At 45.4% G+C, this 20,013-nt stretch overlaps 1 long non-coding RNA gene across 3 annotated transcripts in view; it reads left to right on the forward strand.

The window, feature by feature from the left end:
• Positions 1-20,013, forward strand: part of LOC135211096 (uncharacterized) — a 666,357-nt gene that overhangs the window by 615,389 nt on the left and 30,955 nt on the right. The window lies entirely within an intron of this gene.

Below are 20,013 nucleotides of genomic sequence, written 5' to 3' on the forward strand. Positions count from 1 at the left end.
GACAAGCTTACGGGAGTGGTTCGTACATCCGCCACCCAGCGGCGGGTAAGGTAGACCACCTGACCTACCTGTCGCGTAAATGTGCCGCGAGATTTGAAATTCTGTCGGGGAACGTCGGAGACTATAGCTAAGTATATATCTGCCAGGTAAGTATGTACAAAACTTTATTGTAGTTTAACAATATCATATTTTTAAGCTTCTAGCTCCTCGGACATGAAGCGCCTGAAACGCCTGAAGCGCCTGAGGCGCCTGAAGCGCCTGAGGCGCCTGAAGCGCCTGAGGCGCCTGGAGCGCCTGAAGCGCCTGGAGCGCCTGGGGCGCCTGGAGCGCCTGGGGCGCCTGGAGCGCCTCGGGCGCCTCGGGCGCCTGAATGAGGCGTAAAGCTCTTCAAGTAAAAGGAATGAGGCGCAACGCGCCTGAAAAGCCTGAAGTGGCTAAAGGAAATTTTCATACATTCAACTTCCCTGTCAGATATATACTTAGCTATAGACTCCGTCGTCCCCGATAGAAATTCGAATTTCGCGGCACACGCTACAGGTAGGTAGGTCAGGTGATCTACCGGCCTGCCGCTGGGTGGCAGGAATAGGAACTATTACCTTCTAAGGACAGATTTTTCTCTATCGTTGGACTGTAAACATACGTTTACGGTTCCTCCTGATTTGATTTTCGTGTTTCATCGCCATCGATCTTCTGGGCTGTCTTTTGCAGGGAAGTACTGGGTCTTTGGTTCGGCATACGCTTTATTAACTTTTTAATGAATTTCGCTTCGAAATTTCGAAGAAAATACTAAGTGAAACTACCGAAATCATCGGTAGACACTCACATAGTTTGCCATAAAGAGAATTATTAATATTTATTCATTATTATATGTAATAAAGGTTACAACTTTATTAAGGAAATATTAAACTCTAATTTCCTACTTTAGGAAGTCAGAAAAGCATATAACTAGATACGCTTACTTTATAAGCTTTAATAGCGTTTGTGCTAACGAGCAGTTAGAGTATTAGCAGTACTAGTAGTTTGTTGCATCCTCATCACCTTTTACTCCTCAGAAACTACAAATTTTATATATGCAAATTGAAGATAAATGGATAGCTCAAATGCAAGCTTTAAAAGGTAAGAAGTGAATATAGTGTTCCCCCATTGCAATGGAGGGTGCGTCTGATCGGCTCTGTCTCGCTCCCAGGTCTAGACCTCTTCCAAGCTCACAAGCCCAGAGGAGAAGGAATGTCGACAACCGCAGGGGGGTTTCAGAGAAATCCCACACCCGATCAGGCGTCCCTCGGCAGGTTCTGTAGAACGTCCCAGACTGCCAAGTTCGCCATTGGAAAGGCGTCCTAATGTAATGTGTTCCCCTTGTTAGACGGATAAGGAGAAGAAAGTTTCAACGGCGTACGATTCAATGAAAAGATGCAAGATAATCTCGTCGTAGATATCGGAACCTCAGAGAGAGATCTTTCGAGAACAGTTGCGGTAGAGGCATTGCCTATCCTGTTTTCGTCCCCCGTACAAATAGACGGAGGCTCTATCCCATGGGGTTTTGAAAGCGTTATTTCAACAAATTCCTCATCGGTACATTTTATATGAAAATATATCTATTCGGAGAAGAACGAATTAGATATTAAAGAATATATGTTGATCGCTCGTTTAATGATTAACATACATATATAATTTTTAAGCTTCTAGCTCCTCGGACATGAAGCGCCTGAAACGCCTGAAGCGTCTGAGGAGCCTGAAGCGCCTGAGGCGCCTGAAGCGCCTGAGCGCCTGGGAGCGCCTGAACGCCGAAAGCCTGAAACGCCTGAAGGCGCCTGAAAGCGCCTAGGGGCGCCTGGGGCGCCTGAGCCGGCCTGAGGCGCCTGAAGCGCCTGAGGCGCCTGAAGCGCCTGGAGGGCCCAGCGCCTGGAGCGCCTGGAGCGCCTGGAGCGCCTGGGGCGCCTGGAGCGCCTGGGGCGCCTGGAGCGCCTCGGGCGCCTCGGGCGCCTGAAATGAGGCGTAAAGCTCTTCAAGTAAAAGGAATGAGGCGCAACGCGCCTGAAAAGCCTGAAGTGGCTAAAGGGAAATATTTAACTCCTAGAGAGCCTAGAGCGCCTGATATAAAACATAGGGCGCCTAGAGAGCCTGGAACACCTCAAAGGAAAAACAAAGCGCCTAAAGAGCCTGAGGCGCCTGAAACGAGGCGCAAAGCGCCTGAAGCGTCCGAATGGAGACGCAAGGCGCCTGCAAAGCCCGAAGGACGTAAAGCGTCTAGAGCGCCTGAAAGCAGGCGCAAGGATTTGTACAACCCAAAGAACGACATATAAAATACAATTTGTTCATGAAACTTACCTGTCAGATATATATATAGCTGTATTCTCCGACGTCCGACAGAATTTCAAAACTCCCGGCACACGCAGTGGGCGGCCAGGTGGTTAGTACCCATTCCCGCCGCTGGGAGGCGGATATCAGGAATCATTCCCATTTTCTATTCAGATTTTTCTCTGTCGCGGTAGTGAAAACACCTGTTTCCACTACCTCCGCCTAGGATTTTGAAACTTCATTAGCCGCTTAAGTATCCTACTTATTTTTTTTTGAATGATTGACTTGGATTTGTGGCTAGGCATACGCTATCATAAATTAATTAAAATTTTTTCATTGCATATGATGTCTGAATCTAGTTAGCCTAGTTTCAGACTTTGTTGTCTGCAACGGGTAAGGGGAGGCTACCGAAACCTTCGGTAGACACTCGCTTAGTATACATGATGTTTACATGTTTTCTTTGTTGAAAGATCAATGTAATTAGTGTAATGTTGACTGAATTCCGAAAGAGACGTATGATTTCGTATGTACGCAAATTAGAGCGTGATAGAATCAGGAGGCTTTGCCCTCCACAGTAACAGAAGTTAGGATAATGAACCTACTAACCTCCAGTAGATTTATTTTGCCTAACCCTGTGGTAGGCTACGGGCCTAGAGGAAGTTCTGTGAGACGTAATGCCCTTTCTATTATGGTGGATTACATCAAGTAAGCTTGAAAAAGTGCTCGCTCTCCAATCAGTGTTGTGAGTTGTAGTGATGTTGATTTTTGCCCCTAGTGTTGTGGAGGGGGGGCGTCAGATCGCCTTATAATGCCTCTAGGCCTAGACCTCTGTCGGACTCCCAGAACACAGCGAGAGGGCATGTCGAAAGCCGAAGGAGGGTTACGAGGAACCCCACCGATCTGGCGTCCTTCGGCAAGACCTGAAGACGCTTCTCAGGCTGCCAAAGTCGTGCACGTGCACGAATCCTGAAGGATTGCTTCTCGTCCTCTGAGGCGTCCTCCCCGTACAGGGGTTGGAGCTCTCGGAAGGACTCGCGCCCTTTAAATAGAAAGCTTATTGAGGAGGACGCTTCACGTCCTCTCTCTATTGTCGTGCGATTGTAATCGCCGCCTTAACAATTTGACGACTTTCCAACACATGGGAGAAAGAAGAAGGAAATAGGAAAGAACGCTGTTAAGCGCCCAGATCGCCTTATCTCACTTACTGTGAAAAGGAAGAAGGCGTACCCTAAGGCGTCCTTTTGAGTGCGTTTCTGGAAGTGTCGATGAGCGTGACAGAGACGCAAGATGTCGCACAAGCGGCCGCCGTCTTTGTCAGGAGTTGCGAACGTCCATAATACTCGTCCGGACGACGATCACCGTACATCGGCTTATGACTAGCACGCTTCATGAGCGGCGCTCCCCTTGAAGGCAGGACGCTTTTGAGGACGCTTTTCGGGACGCCTCCGTATTTGATAAGCAACAGTCATGTCGAAGTTTTTTACCAAGACGTACGGGAGAAACCTTGGTTTCTTAATAAGAATCTTATCGACGTTTGGGTATGATGGCGGATAGGAAATATCTACTTCCTTCCGTAAACCCTAGAGATGAACAGGAATTCAATGTCTCTTCCGCGATTTATGAGGAAATTACGAAGATTTAAAAGAGTTCCTGGATTAACTTCCTTACTTAAGGAAATATATTCTCTTTCTATCGTTCTATTAACGAAAAGAACGAAGATAGTAAAAGTTTTTTCCTTTCTCTATCTGCCTCGGCAGGGAAAGAAGGTAGTAGAGTATCTGCTGTATGATAATACGATACGGTCAAATCATAAGCACATACCGTAGTTACTTCTTTGCTGTGCAAACTCTATACCAGTATCCTTACAGGACTTTCCTAGGAAGGACTACGCTTAAAGGATTGTTATGACAATACCTAATTAGCTTCTAGATTTATCGAAGTCTTGTTTCGCTTAAATATACATTAATAAGAACTTCCTGAAGTTCGATAATAATTTTATAAGATTCCTTTATTGAATGGAGTAGCTGGCAACTCTGGAAGAGTAAGGCCAGACAGCTAACGGAGGGGGCTGCTATCGCTTAGACCAAACGCAGTAACCATCTATTGCTCAGTCATGAGAGGTCGGTCCTGCGGGATGGATGACTAACCGTATCTCTCCCCTACAATCGCGGTCTTAGCGCCTCGGATTGAGGGGATAGTTAAGCAAACATAAATAAAATATTGTCTGTCCTTTTGCTAAGATACGTTCAATAAGAAAGATATTCCAGCCTTTCAATGCTGATTACCGTAGGTAACATTATTAAAGGAATCTAACGCAGCAGAACACTATATATTATATAATGTTCTCATGCTTACGAAAGCATGGCTTATTAGAGTACATGCTTAGTGAGAAGATGAATGTAGTGAGAATTCACTTTTTAAGTCTACGGTATGGTCAAGTCTTATGGCCTTTCATGCATCAGGGCGCTCGACAAGATCCTCTCTGAGATGCCCTTGGTGTTCTAGGCACCAATACGCTCGTAAGACTCTCGCGAGGACGTCTCTTGAAGATGCTCAACGTCCTACGCATTGAGACGTGAGGAAGCTTTTGCCGATGCTCGACGTCCTACACGAAGAGAGCGCTCATCAGGACGCTCTGGAAGACGCTCGACGTCATAAAACATTGATAAGCTTTTTGGAAGACGCTCGATGTCTTACACATTCTGGACGTCGCCAGGACGCTAGCGAGGACGCTCGCCAGGACGCTAGCGAGGGACGCTCGCCAGGACGCTAGCGAGGACGCTCGCCAGGACGCTAGCGAGGACGCTCGCCAGGACGCTAGCGAGGCGCTTTTTGAAGACGCTCGGCATCCTACACGTCATGACGTCTCGGTAGAGCACTGGCCAGGACGTTCTTCAGAACGATAGGAGTCCTACGCATCAAGACGTTCGGCAGGATTCCTGCAAGAACGCTCTTCAAGAGGGCGTCGTCGAAGTTAGAGGAAGGAGTTTGGTCTCGTCAAGATGTCTACTCGCTTTCTACGAAGGGAGCGTTCATAGAATCCATCACTTGATGAATTCCAGGAAAACTGTAAGCAGATTTCGGTGTCATAAAACGCCTCGTCTGCTTTCGGGATTGCGCTGCCGAAGGGGAAACATTAAGGTCCTTCCTGTCGTAAGCCCAGTCTCCTGATTAGGAATCTTGCCCCTTCCTCGATTTCTGCGGGAATCGGGAAAACTATATGCTCGAATTCCTGGATTACTTTCTGTCATGTAAATGGGTTAGTTCTCATTGACCAAAGATCTTCATAACATTTTATCGCTTAAGCGGATAAGCTCTCATTAACAAAAAATTCGAGAGAGCTCTCATTCATTAGAGAGAATTTTATGTTCAAGTGACTACAATACTTACGTATTTTATCTTTGCGTCATATTACTAATGTAGGGTTCAAGTCATATACGCATATCATGGTTACCTCTACAGATGGCAACCGAAAAGACGGTTATTGTAAATGTATTTAATCAGTCCTTCCTGCAAACTTCCAGGAGTTTCCGCTGTAAGGACAACGCTAAAGGTATTGTTACAACAACACTAACTCAGCGTCGGCATCTAGCAAATTATGTTTCGCTTAAAATATGCCTGCTTGAGAATTTCCTTATCGATAATAGTAACAAACCTATTCCTTCGTAGAAGAGAGTAGCTGGTAACTCAGGCAGAATAGTGCGAGACGAGAGGTTGCTGTCATTGTGGATGACGCAGTATATTTTAATCGGTACTCCAGGCAACTTTCCAGGAGTTTCCGATTTAACATTTGGTTAATTAAGCGTAATGTTTACGACAACACAAAATCAGCTTCTGTATTTAGCGAATTTTGTTTCGCTTAAATATGCCAACTTGAGAGTTTCTGTTCAAATAATGTAAAATCTTAGATGAATAGAATAGCTGGCAACTCGGCATAAGACTGCGAGAAGGTGAACATAAGCTGCTGCCTGCTGCCTGTGACTGTCACAGTGTCACCAACTCAGTATCAGGTAGCTCGCTGTTAAGCTCTGTCGGTTACGTCTCTCTCTCCCGCGGGATTGATTGACGAACCATATCTCTACCCTACAATCATGACTTTCGCCTCGGGTTGAGGGGATTTCTAGTAATCATGAATAAACACGACTTCCTATTGCTAAGAAATTTTCAACAGAGATATCTCTTAGACCTGTTCAGCGCTGCTTACCGCACTGTAACAGAATTCTCCTGCTTATGCAAAGCGCAGCCTTATTAGGGAAGGAAGCATGCTTAGTGAGGAATGGATGAACTCCTGCTGGGGACCATTTCCTTTCCTCGCTGGAGAAGCTTGTTTCCCTGAATAGACTGCAATTCAGACCTCTACGATTTTTCCTGCAGGAGGACTGAAATAACATCAAAGATCTAGAAATAATTCTAAACATCTCTCAATGGGTTGACGATCACCTCAGGTGATACCGAGAGGGTGCCAGGCATCCGGACAGAGGTACAGAGGTCCTGGCACATAATCTAAGAGAATTGGAAGCAATTTGGTTGGCTCTCCAGTTCTCGAAGAGTGAGTTTTTGGTCGATTGGTCCAAATCATCTCAGATAATTTCGCAGCTCTCTCATATCCCAAGAAGAGAGAGATGGTTATCGACATAGGCACGGAACGTAACGATCCTCAAGAGGTTCGTTACACTATTGCACGTCCGTGCGGATCTTCTCGATCGGCGGCAGCAACTACTGACGTCGGAGTAATCCTCGCTTAGAAGTATGTCGAGAGTTGTGGAGACGTTGAGACGTCCTTTCGTAGATTTCTTCGCAATATTGAAGACGAAGAAGCTTCCTCTACGTTGCTCCCTTATTCTCGATCCGAGAGCGGTAGCAATAGACGCAATCATATAGTATGGAATGGGCAATGGATAGTTGGTTTAGTCTCTTTTTCCCCTATTCAAAAGCTTAGGAAAGCTGATAAGATAATCGCTGGCGTCAGAGGGAGCGAGAAAGACGCTGATCGCCCCATGTTGGCCCCTTCGAGAGGCTGGATTCACAGAGGTCACGTCCTTCAGAGGGCATTTTCCAAGACCCTTCCCGAGAGAATCGGTCTACTCTAACAGCCTTCACTTCGAGAGGTACCTAAAACCTCTCCGCTCTGAGTCTGGATGCGTTCAGACTGTCGAGAAGCGAGAGGATCTTCAAGATTAATTACAAGTCTTCATTGCCAAAGCAAAGCAGTGCTGCATATTTTGCAGTGTACCAATCGGAGTGGGCCGATTCTGGAGATAGTGCAGGAAGAATGACTGCTCCTACACCTCCACCTCTGTGAATTACTTTACCGTCTTCCTTCCCTTTCCGTCTGAATTATGGGATAAGCTAACAGTCCCAACGATTGTAGAATACGGAAATATGTTGTTGACGGCCTCTAGGCTCAGAGATTCGGATCTGTCAAAACAACAAAGCCCTTCACGATCTTTGAGGTCTGCGGAAATCTTGATGGAGCTTAGACGTAGTCTGAAGTTCTTGATGTCAAAGCATTTCGAACCTCTCCTTTCTGTAAACTTAATACAACGTGACCAGAAAGGCTAATTTTCTAACCACTCTAGCTACGGCATTGAGGGTTAGTGATGTTTTAGCCATCATCAGAGGTTTTGGCTTTAGAGGACATAATTCGGTGTCACCTCTAAGCCTTCCGTTCTTGCTAAGAACGAAACCCGTCTAACCCTTGGCCCAGAGGCCTGGAGATCAAGGGGATGGCACAAATTATTGGGCAAGAGCCACAGAGAGTCCTGTGCCCTGTCGGGGCTCTCAAGTTTTATCTTGATAAAACTAAAGAAAGTCAAGGTCATTCGGACAATCTGCGGTTTGTTCCGTAAAAAGACCCAGACTTGCCCATGTCGAAGAACGCCCTGGCGTTATTTTTAAGGAGTCTTTCTAAGAGGCTCATTCGTCATGTTTGAACAAAGATTTGAAACCTTTTAAAGTAAATGCTCACGAGGTGAGGGCGCGGCCTCGGAAGCATTTCAAACAGAGCATGACACTCAGTAATATCCTGAGTGCCAGTTTGAGCGAAGCAACAATCTGTGTTCGCTTCACACTCCCGACGGGATGTGAAGACGACATATGAGATCTGCGAGTCGCTAGGACCATACATATCCGTAGAAATATTATTGGAGGCAGGAAGCAGCACGAATCCTATCCTATAGAAAAGGGATAGGTGTGCTTTTTAACTTTGAAGGGTTGGTCGCTTGAGGCGCTTTCCCTTTCGTTAGCCTAGTTAAGTTATGGGGGGGGACTAACTTCGATAGGTTAGGTCAGTGGTGGTTTTAGCTTCGTTGCCCTCACAGTATGGTCAATATGGTCTAGTCACATTGTGGTCACGCCCCCGTTGACAGATCATCTAGAGCGCACCAACTACACAGGTCACTACCTTGTTGGTAACTCTAGTAAAGCAAAAGCAGACTTCGGTGACAGTAATCAAGAAGTCAGCTATGCTAACAGGTAAGGAATCAAGATGTCAATCATCTGCACTTGAGGTGTTTCCTAAATCCTTCTATTCTGTCCCTTCCCACCTCCAATGGTGGGATTCAGCTATATATATATCTGACAGGTAAGTTTCATGAACAAAATGTTATTGTTATGATACAATAAAGTTTGTTCATACTACCTGGCATATATATAATTAAAGTACCCACCCACCTCCCCTCCTGGGGACAGTGGTATGAAAAATCTGAATAGAAAATGGGAATGATTCCTGATATCCCGCCTCCCAGCGGCGGGAATGGGTACTAACACCTGGCCGCCACTGCGTGTGCCGGGAGTTTTGAAATTCTGTCGGACGTCGGAGAATACAGCTATATATATATCTGCCAGGTAAGTATGAACAAACTTTATTGTATCATAACAATAACATTTTGGATGAGTTATCGGGATTTGAAGCGGACTTGGAGGCTCCTCTTTGGGATTTTTCTCAAGATCATTTTTCCCTTGACAGGGCCTCTAGGTGTCGCACAGGTGATAGTAGCCCCTGTCGGGAAGGAATTGATCATGGAAAAAAGAGAACGACATATAAGGACTTCTCCTGGTAGGGACGAAAGTTTGTCGCACAAGCGGCCACCGTCCTTGTCAGGAGGGCCTTAGGGTGGTTAAAAGAACAACATCGGCCTTCTCCTGGCAGGGACTCAAGATGTCGCACAAGCGACCGTAGCCCTTGTCAGGTTGCAGCCGGTGTTGCTGCAAGCCCTGTGCATTCCCGAGAGAGGAGTCCCCCGGTCGCGCACTCTTCTCCGAATAAAACTCAACCAGAATTAGGTGATGTTTCGGACTCTGAAGAAAACAAGGGGCAGGTCTTTCTGATTATAAGACACTAGCAGCCCTCTTGTTAAAAGAATTTGGAGAGTCTCTGAGTCCTGCTGCCCCTCCTTCTCCTCGGTCTTTATTTTCGATTAAGAAGGCTGCGAAGTCCTCCTCTTTCTTGAAGATGCAACCGACCATTTCAATGAAGAGGGCTTTGCAGTCGGCGTCGGGGAATTGGCTTAAAACCAAGGAGGAGGCTGGGAAGACTGTGTTTACCTGTCCCCCTTCCAGGCTATCAGGGAAGAGAGGGATTTGGTATAGCACAGGGGAATCTATGGGACTTTCTCTTCCCTCATCTGCTGAAGCGGACTTCTCGACCTTGGTGGATTCGGCAAGGAGGCATGCACTTCCAGCAGCCAAAACAAGCTGGACAATGTCTGAAATGGACCATCTCCTCAAGGGAATATTCCATGTCTTGGAAGTTTTTAACTTCCTAGATTGGTCCCTGGGGCTTTGGCCAACAAGACTCAAGACCCTCAGTTTTTGGAACCAGAAGTCTTGCATAGTGTTTTGGCATGCATGGACAAGGGCAGTGCAGGACGGATCGGCTGAAGTGTGCATCCTTGTTCGGGACAGGAGTATTAAAGAAGAGGGCTGTCTTTGGTCTTTTCTTACCAAAGCAGTCTCTCCAGTACAGAGGGCTTCTCTTTTATACGCCCCTCTGTCTAAACAGCTGTTTTCCTTCTCAGTTTGGTAAAGGACATTTCCCATACGCTTACTTGAGAATCGGCAACACAGGATTTGCTGGTACCATTATGCTAAGAAGCCTAGCGGCCAGCTGCTTCTGTTTCGAAGAGGGAGTCAACACCTGCCCAACAGCCCTTTCGAGGTAGAGCTTTTAGCCGAGCCCCAAGGAAGAGAGGAGGAGAGAGAGGAAGATCTTCCATTAGAGTTCCAAAGAAGAACGCAAAATGAGATTCCAGTCCTCCAATCACCAGTAGGGGCCAGACTTCTGGGATTCTCGGAAGCATGGGCTTCAATGAAAGCAGATTCTTGGTCCCTGCAAGTGCTGAGGAAAGGATACCTCATCCCCTTCAAGAACAGACCTCCATTGACGACGACTCCGAGGGAGCTGTCGGCGAGATACAAGGACCCTGTAAAGAGAGAGATCCTTCTTGGACTGGTGCAGCAAATGTTGGAGAAGGAGGCCATCGAGGTAGTACAGGATCCGCACTCCCGAGGTTTTTTTACAATCGCCTATTTTTGGTGCCGAAAGCCTCGGGGGGGGTGGAGGCCTGTCCTGGACGGGAGTGCATTAAATCGCTTCGTGGAGAAGACAAAGTTCTCCATGGAGGACATCCAACTCGGTTCTCTCTGCCCTTCGTCCAGGAGATTGGATGGTCTCCCTCGACCTGCAAGATGCATACTTTCACGTCCTCCCCCTGCATCATTCGTCGAAGAAATTATCTTCGATTCATGATACAGGGAAGGATTTATCAGTTCAGGGCTTTGTGTTTCGGCCTCTCGACGGCTCCTCAGGTGTTTACAGCGTTGATGAGAAACGTAGCAAGATGGCTACATCTGAAGGGGGTAAGGATATCTCTTTACCTAGACGATTGGCTTATAAGAGCGCAGACAACACAAAAGTGCTTGGAGGACTTGGAGATAGCGCTTCAGTTGACCAGATCTCTCGGATTGCTCGTAAACCTCGAGAAGTCTCACACAGTCCTCAGTCAGGCTATCGTCTATCTGGGGATTCGGATGGATTCTCGGGGTTTTCGAGCGTATCCATCCCAGGAAAGAATCTCGAAAGGGTGGAGAAAATCTCGGTCTTCCTAGAGAAAGAACGAAGCTCAGCGAGGGAATGGCTCAGTCTTCTGGACACTCTTTCCTCGCTGGAGCAGTTCATCTCTCTAGGGAGACTGAATCTGAGACCCTTGCAGTTCCATCTCAGAGGGAGTTGGAACAGAAGAAAAGGAGATCTTTTGGATACCTTTCCTATAGGAGAGAGTATCAAAAACCACTACGATGGTGGTTAGGACCACTGACAAGAAACGAAGGAGTGTCCTTGGCCCTTCAGAACCCTCACCTAGTGTTATTCTCAGACGCTTCGGACACGGGGTGGGGAGCAACACTAGGGACGAAGTAAGTGTCAGGCAGTTGGACAGAAGAACAGAAGGCCTGGCACATAAATGTAAAGGAACTCTTAGCAGTGCACTTAGCACTGCAGGTTTTCGAGAACGAAGTCAGAGGCATGGTGGTCCAAGTCAACTCGGACAACACCACGGCTCTGGCTTATATAAGAAAACAAGGGGGGACACACTCTTTCTCCCTTTACCAACTAGCAAGGGATCTGTTGATATGGACAGAAGAAAGAGGGATTCGACTCCTGACGAGGTTCGTTCAAGGAGGAAAGAATATAAGAGCAGACAGACGGAGCAGGAAAAACCAGGTCCTTCCAACAGAGTGGACCCTTCATTCACAAGTCTGCCAGCAACTATGGTCTCTTTGGGGGAAGCCGCATAAGTGGACCTGTTTGACAACATTACCTATCCAGGAGGATCGGAGAAATTTTGATCGCTGGGGGACGATCCCAGAGCCCTATCCATAGATGCCATGCTCATGGAATGGGCAGAGTACTTACGTTTTCATCTACAGTAGAATGGTTCAAACGTTTGCCTACAGAGTCTTTGGTATGCGATGACGGCTCGAAATGCTTCCCAGAAGGTGTTCAGAGGGATACAATAAAGAGCTAGAAATCAGGAGTACTCCCAATTTCAGCTCGGAGTCTCCTTCGACTTCCAGGCTTCTTCCCTTCCTTCGGGCAAGGATAGGGAAGATTCTGCAACGAGACACCCCTTCAACATGTAAGAAGAGATCTCGTGAGCACGGAAGTATTCAAGAAGGACCCTCCTCGGAGGAATACTTATCTCTCGTACGGTTAGATATGTTATCGTCTACCTGGATGTAGCTGATTACAATTCACCTCCCTTACCGAAGAGACCAAAAGCTCAAAGTGAAAGAATTTCTTCCACCCTTCTCCAGTCTCCTGATAAACGATTGTGGATGTTAAGGACTTTCGGACAATGTAGCGCCAATCAGGCGCCAAAATACCAGAACAGGCGTAAAGACGCCAGAGGAAGACAGTCCAAATAAACACTGTTCATTGTTCTGATGAGGAGGAAAGGAGCGTGCCTCCAGCCTGGCGCAGATGCGCTAGAGGCAAATAATTCGGAAAAAGTGTCCGATGTGGGCATCGCAGTTTCCTCGAGACTCTTTAACAAGCTCGAAGCTCCAGCAAGTGGGGAGAAGTCAGCCAGGCGCCAGGCTCCAGGCAGGCGCAAGGCGCTAGCCAGGCGCCAGGCAACCAACATGCGCCAGCCAAGCGCGAGGCGTCAGACAGGCGCGAGGCGCCAGCCAGGCGCGAGGAGCCAGCCAGGCACAAGCCAGGCTCTAGGCTTCATCCAGAAGAGATCAATTTCAAAGTGTGATCTCTAAAGCACTTCGTTAAGTAACTTGATGATTCCTTCAAACAGCTGAGAATTAAAAGCGCTTGAAGTGCGAGCTTTTAACAATTCTTGTTCTTTCCATAACAATATGTCGTGAGAGACATATTAGCTGTAATTTACGGGAGATGCAACTCTGTGTTGTCTTCTCTTTGCACGAAGGAGGTCAACTTGACCTATGAGAGATCCTTCTCTCTTGGTTACGTGTCTACGGATACGTTGCTGGGATAGGGAGCCGACACTGATCCTTCAAACTAGTGAGTTAAAAAATTTTATTTTAACATAAGTATACTATTTTCTTTGGGTTATTTGAAATGAGTTTGGGGATAGCTCTTTTCAAATTAAGCACAAACCCTCGTGTTAGGATCAGGTGATCGGGATCGGTGTTGTGCTCCTTAATTATGCCAGTAGGCATAGGTGTTTTGTCATGTAAGTGGATAGGACCCCTTTGACAAATAACCATTAGATTCTGTCAAGTAAGTGGATAAGACCCCATTGACAGATCTACAAGAACTCTTAGCCATAGGTCACATCCTCGCTGAGGCTCTTGAGACGAAGCAGACCTTTTTTTCCCATTACGCAATAGCTAGGAGGTCAACCCTTCGTCTAAACACATAGGAACCAAGGTTTTATTTATTTATTACCTACAACGTATGTTGTTTACCTGTCTAATCAGTAACTAGCTGTCTCTTACCCACCGCCAAAGGTGCCAATCAGCTAAGTATATATCTGACAGGGAAGTTGAATGTATGAAAATGATATTGTTATTGTACAATAAAGTTTCATACATACTTACCTGGCAGATATATACGATTGAATGGCCCACCCAGCCTCCCCTCAGGAGACAGGTGGAAGAGAAAAATCTGTCCTTAGAAGGTAATAGTTCCTATTCCTGCCACCCAGCGGCAGGCCGGTAGATCACCTGACCTACCTACCTGTAGCGTGTGCCGCGAAATTCGAATTTCTATCGGGGACGACGGAGTCTATAGCTAAGTATATATCTGCCAGGTAAGTATGTATGAAACTTTATTGTACAATAACAATATCATATTTAACTCCTAGAGAGCCTAGAGCGCCTGATATAAAACATAGGGCGCCTAGAGAGCCTAGAACGCCTCAAAGGAAAAACAAAGTGCCTAAAGAGCCTGATGGCACCTGAAACGAGGCGCAAAGCGCCTGAAGCGTCCGAATGGAGACGCAAGGCGCCTGCAAAGCCCGAAGGACGCAAAGCGTCTAGAGCGCCTGAAAGCAGGCGCAAGGATTTGTACAACCCAAAATACAATTTGGATGAGTTATCGGGATTTGAAGCGGACTTGGAGGCTCCTCTTTGGGATTTTTCTCAAGATCAATTTTCCCCTGACAGGGCCTCTAGGTGTCGCACAGGTGATCGTAGCCCCTGTCGGGAAGGAATTGATCATGAAAAAAGAGAACGACATATAAGGACTTCTCCTGGTAGGGACGAAAGTTGTCGCACAAGCGGCCACCGTCCTTGTCAGGAGGGCCTTAGGGTAAAAGAACAACATCGGCCTTCTCCTGGCAGGGACTCAAGATGTCGCACAAGCGACCGTAGCCCTTGTCAGGTTAGAATCGGTACTGCTAAAAGCCCTTCACCTTACGGAAGGAGGCGCTCTCCTCCGGTTGCTCATTCTTCTCCCAACTTGATGGACAGGAAATGGAAGATAGATCGGAATTGGAAGCCAATAAGGGAGCAGGTCTCTCAGTTTATAAGACCTTAGCGACCTTTTTTATTGAAAATTAGTTCATTACTAATAAGACGATATTAAAATCTTCCTCCTTCTAAGTAATGCAACCAACCATTTACAGAAAGAGTGGCAATCGTTGCAAATTGAACAAGGTTCGTACGAGCTCTCATTCATTGATTAGAGGCTCTTCCAGATAATAGAGGCGTAGAATACGGCCTTATCTCCAAGAGAATAAAAATTTGAGGGATTCTCTTCGATCCGAGAGTTTTCATTGCGATCTCTTTCGACTAATGCTAATTCGTGTTATTGACGAAAAGAACGGAGAGGGCAAAATTTCCATTCTCTCTCCGCATCGGAGAGGAAAAGAATGTAGAGGAAGACTTGCTGCATACGACTGCTGAATGACAAGTCATATACGCATACCATAGTTGCCTTTGTGGTTCGCTACGAAATTATCTATATCCTTACAGGATTTTCCTGGTAAGGACTTCGCTTAAAAAGTTTGTTACGACAATGCCTACTCAGCTTCGGTATTTAACAAAGGTTGTTTGGCTTAAATTGGCATTATTGAGAGCTTCCTTAGGCTCGGGAATAATTTTATTATATTCCTTCATTAAATGAAGTAACTGGCAACTCACGATGAATGCAGCCACAGCGAGCGAGACGGCAGGGCTGTCATTGTAAGCGTAAGGCCAATACAGTACCATCCAGGTCTCGGTCATTACCAGTTGGCTGCATCTCTCTCTCCCAATCGGGATCGAATGGTTAACCGTATATTCCCCCTACAATCATGGACTTAGTCGCGAATGGAGGGGATAGTTAAGCTAACATAAATAAAATATTGTCTGCCTTTTGCTAAGAAGTTTTCAATAAAAAAGATATTATAACCTTTCAATGCTGTTTACCGTAGGGAACATTATTAAAGGATTCTAACACAGCAGAACATTATATTATATAAGCTCTCATGCTTACGAAAGCATGGCTTATTAGAATACATGCTTAGTGAGAAGATGGATGTAGTAGAGAATTCACTTTAAGACTACGGTATGGTCAAGTCTTTCGAGAAACGCACACAACCTTTTTAGAATCAGATATTGCTCAAGAGAAGATGGATGAGTGGAATGGGAAACATTCTCTTCGTGGCAGAAATGGTTTCCCTGAATAGAATATACTACGTATATAAGAGTTTTTTCCTACTAAAAACGGAATTAACATGTGTAAGGATGTCGTGTACCATAAAGGCACAGATGTTCTGGTACATAACATAAAGAGTATTAGAAGAAAGCGCCGGTCTGAAGCGCCAACCTGGCACAATGAGCCAAGAGCACCAGCCAAGATATTTTCTCGTTTTAGCGAGTTATTAACATAGATCCAGTAGCCTCTCAGACAGCACGCTCGGTAACGGCAAGATTCGTTCCTGATTTCGTTACCCATTTAATCACTTAGGCCAATTCCACGACTCTCTCATATCGCAAAGAGCATTGAGAATCTCTTTTTCGCTCCTGTTCGCGTTAACAAAGAGAACCTATTTGGAAAAAGAGGTTCGATGCAAGATTTTGCATGTCCGTGAGAACCTTCTCGATCGACGATAATAACTGTTAATGTATGTCTAACATTTATTGGAAAGAGTTGTGAGAACCTGCGGAAAGTCTTCTTCATAGATCTCTTAGCAAGGTAGAAGACGAACAGGCTTCCTATAGAATGCTTCCTTTTCCTCGAACCAAGAGAGGTAGCAATATACGCCATCTTTATTTTATAGAAAGGGGAATATACTATAGTCTTTTTTTCCCCTAAATATAAATATAAATATAAATTCTTTACAGAATTTAAGATAAAGGGCGTCAAAGAAAGAGAGGATAATACTTATGCCTCATTTTGGCTTCAGAGAGGTTGGATTCACAGAGGTCACGTTCTTCTCACAGCATGTTTTTGGAAGTCTTTTCCAAGAGTCTGGATATTCTATCAGCATCTATTATTAAATGGACCTTAACAACCTCTCCACTCTGAGTCTGTCTGCATGCAGACTGACCAGAAGTGGACATAAATGAGAGGATTTTTCAAGGTAGATGACAATAGTCATGGCCTAGACATAGAATTGCTGCAGATCGTGCTAGCCAGGGCAATGAGGAAACTGTCCCTCTTCCGATAACCTCTGTGAACCACATAGCGGTTTTTTCTTCCCTTTCAGAGGGAAGAATCACCTTTGTATATATCTGCTATCAAAGAACGCAGTAAAAGGCTATACTCTGTCTCTACAAAGGGAATTGGAGATAGCAGAGGATTAAGATCTTCAGGATCTTATTCGATATATACCTTAATATGACAAGATAGGATATCATGTACTTCTAATGGGATCTTTTTTGTGGCCACAGATTCCATGTTCCGACAAGATGGAACTGCTCCTCATCAAACTTCTTTGAGAAATTTTTATGAGGGAATTCTTTGTTTCTCTGGGTCCTAAACGACCAAGAAGACAAGTGAATTTTTTGAGCATTGGAATCTCGCATCAGATTCTATGGAGACTAGACAATGGGTTCTTGCCAGCATAGTATGTCTAGCAAAAGAACTGAAACCCCCTATTCCTGATTCAATGTTTTCAGATAGAGGTTTCGTTGTCCAGGCAGAGTACTTACGTTTTCATCTACAGTAGAATGGTTCAAACGTTTGCCTACAGAGTCTTTGGTATGCGATGACGGCTCGAAATGCTTCCCAGAAGGTGTTCAGAGGGGATACAATAAAAAGAGCTAGAAATCAGGAGTACTCCCAATTTCAGCTCGGAGTCTCCTTCGACTTCCAGGCTTCTTCCCTTCCTTCGGGCAAGGATAGGGAAGGATTCTGCAACGAGACACCCCTTCAACATGTAAGAAGAGATCTCGTGAGCACGGAAGTATTCAAGAAGGACCCTCCTCGGAGGAAGACTTATCTCTCGTACGGTTAGATATGCTATCGTCTACTGGATGTAGCTGATTACAATCACCTCCCCTTACCGGAGAGACCAAAAGCTCAAAGTGAAAGAATTTCTTCCACCCTTCTCCAGTCTCCTGATAAACGATTGTGGATGTTAAGGACTTTCGGACAATGTAGCGCCAATCAGGCGCCAAAATACCAGAACAGGCGTAAAGACGCCAGAGGAAGACAGTCCAAATAAACACTGTCATGTCTGATGAGGAGAAGGAGCGTGCCTCCAGCCTGGCGCAGATGCGCTAGAGGCAAATAAATCGGAAAAAGTGTCCGATGTGGGCATCGCCAGTTTCCTCGAGACTCTTTAACAAGCTCGAAGCTCCAGCAAGTGGGGAGAAGTCAGCCAGGCGCCAGGCTCCAGGCAGGCGCAAGGCGCTAGCCAGGCGCCAGGCAAGCAACATGCGCCAGCCAAGCGCGAGGCGTCAGACAGGCGCGAGGCGCCAGCCAGGCGCGAGGAGCCAGCCAGGCACAAGCCAGGCTCTAGGCTTCATCCAGAAGAGATCAATTTCAAAGTGTGATCTCTAAAGCACTTCTTAAGTAACTTGATGATTCCTTCAAACAGCTGAGAATTAAAAGCGCTTGAAGTGCGAGCTTTTAACAATTCTTGTTCTTTCCATAACAATATGTCGTGAGAGACATATTAGCTGTAATTTACGGGAGATGCAACTCTGTGTTGTCTTCTCTTTGCACGAAGGAGGTCAACTTGACCTATGAGAGATCCTTCTCTCTTGGTTACGTGTCTACGGATACGTTGCTGGGATAGGGAGCCGACACTGATCCTTAACTAGTGAGTTAACAAATTTTATTTTAACATAAGTATACTATTTTCTTTGGGTTATTTGAAATGAGTTTGGGGATAGCTCTTTTCAAATTAAGCACAAACCCTCGTGTTAGGATCAGGTGATCGGGATCGGTGTTGTGCTCCTTAATTATGCCAGTAGGCATAGGTGTTTTGTCATGTAAGTGGATAGGACCCCTTTGACAAATAACCATTAGATTCTGTCAAGTAAGTGGATAAGACCCCATTGACAGATCTACAAGAACTCTTAGCCATAGGTCACATCCTCGCTGAGGCTCTTGAGACGAAGCAGACTCCTAGCAATAGCTAGGAGGTCAACCCTTCGTCTAAACACATAGGAACCAAGGTTTATTTATTTTATTACCTACCAAACAACGTATGTTGTTTACCTGTCTAATCAGTAACTAGCTGTCTCTTACCCACCGCCAAGGTGCCAATCAGCTAAGTATATATCTGACAGGGAAGGGTAAGTGCAATGTATGGTAAAAATTGATTATTGTTATTGTACAATAAAAGTTTCATACATACTTACCTGGCAGATATATACGATTGAATGGCCCACCCAGCCTCCCCTCAGGAGACAGGTGGAAGAGAAAAATCTGTCCTTAGAAGGTAATAGTTCCTATTCCTGCCACCCAGCGGCAGGCCGGTAGATCACCTGACCTACCTACCTGTAGCGTGTGCCGCGAAATTCGAATTTCTATCGGGGACGACGGAGTCTATAGCTAAGTATATATCTGCCAGGTAAGTATGTATGAAACTTTATTGTACAATAACAATATCATATTAACTATAACGATTTGTATTTTCATTACTCATATCGCATATTGTGGAACCGCCTGTCTCTCTCTCTCTCTCTCTCTCATCCTCTCCTCTCTCTCTCTCTCTCTCTCTCTTCTTCCATTATAACTTAATTCTTGCTTCACTCTTCTTCATCTACTCTCTCTCTGTTCCCCCCTATTCAATCTTGACGCAATGCCCGTTCCTTATTTTCCTTCCACGATTGCAGATTCACTTCACGGAAGGATATTCCACATAACACTCCCTCCGTTTACTATTACCGAGGCCCTTCTTGGCCATCAACAAATGCTTTTTTAAGATCCAATAATTAAAACGTTTCTCGTGTTTTCCATTTACTGGTATAATAGCTATTTCGTTCGAAATTACATGTTCAGTCATTCGAGGTTGTTACAAGAATTTAGTGAACATCTTGAAAAGAAGCGTTGAACTTTGGGACGATGCATAACTTTGATTAATAAAATGAACACGTTAAGAATTTTTCTTATTTAAAATGGGCTTTTCTAACGTACTCCTTTTATATTCGCACTTGCACGCATGACCCAACGCACACGCATGCACGCACAAACTCACACACACACACGCACAAAGTAATATATTTATTTAATTATTAATTAACACAGAAAACATTTGATAGAATTAGGTAGATATTATGTATAATAGATTAGCGAATTAGAAA

This window comes from Macrobrachium nipponense, chromosome 4 (genome assembly GCF_015104395.2).
Source record: "Macrobrachium nipponense isolate FS-2020 chromosome 4, ASM1510439v2, whole genome shotgun sequence".
NCBI classification, from domain to species: Eukaryota; Metazoa; Arthropoda; class Malacostraca; order Decapoda; family Palaemonidae; genus Macrobrachium; species Macrobrachium nipponense.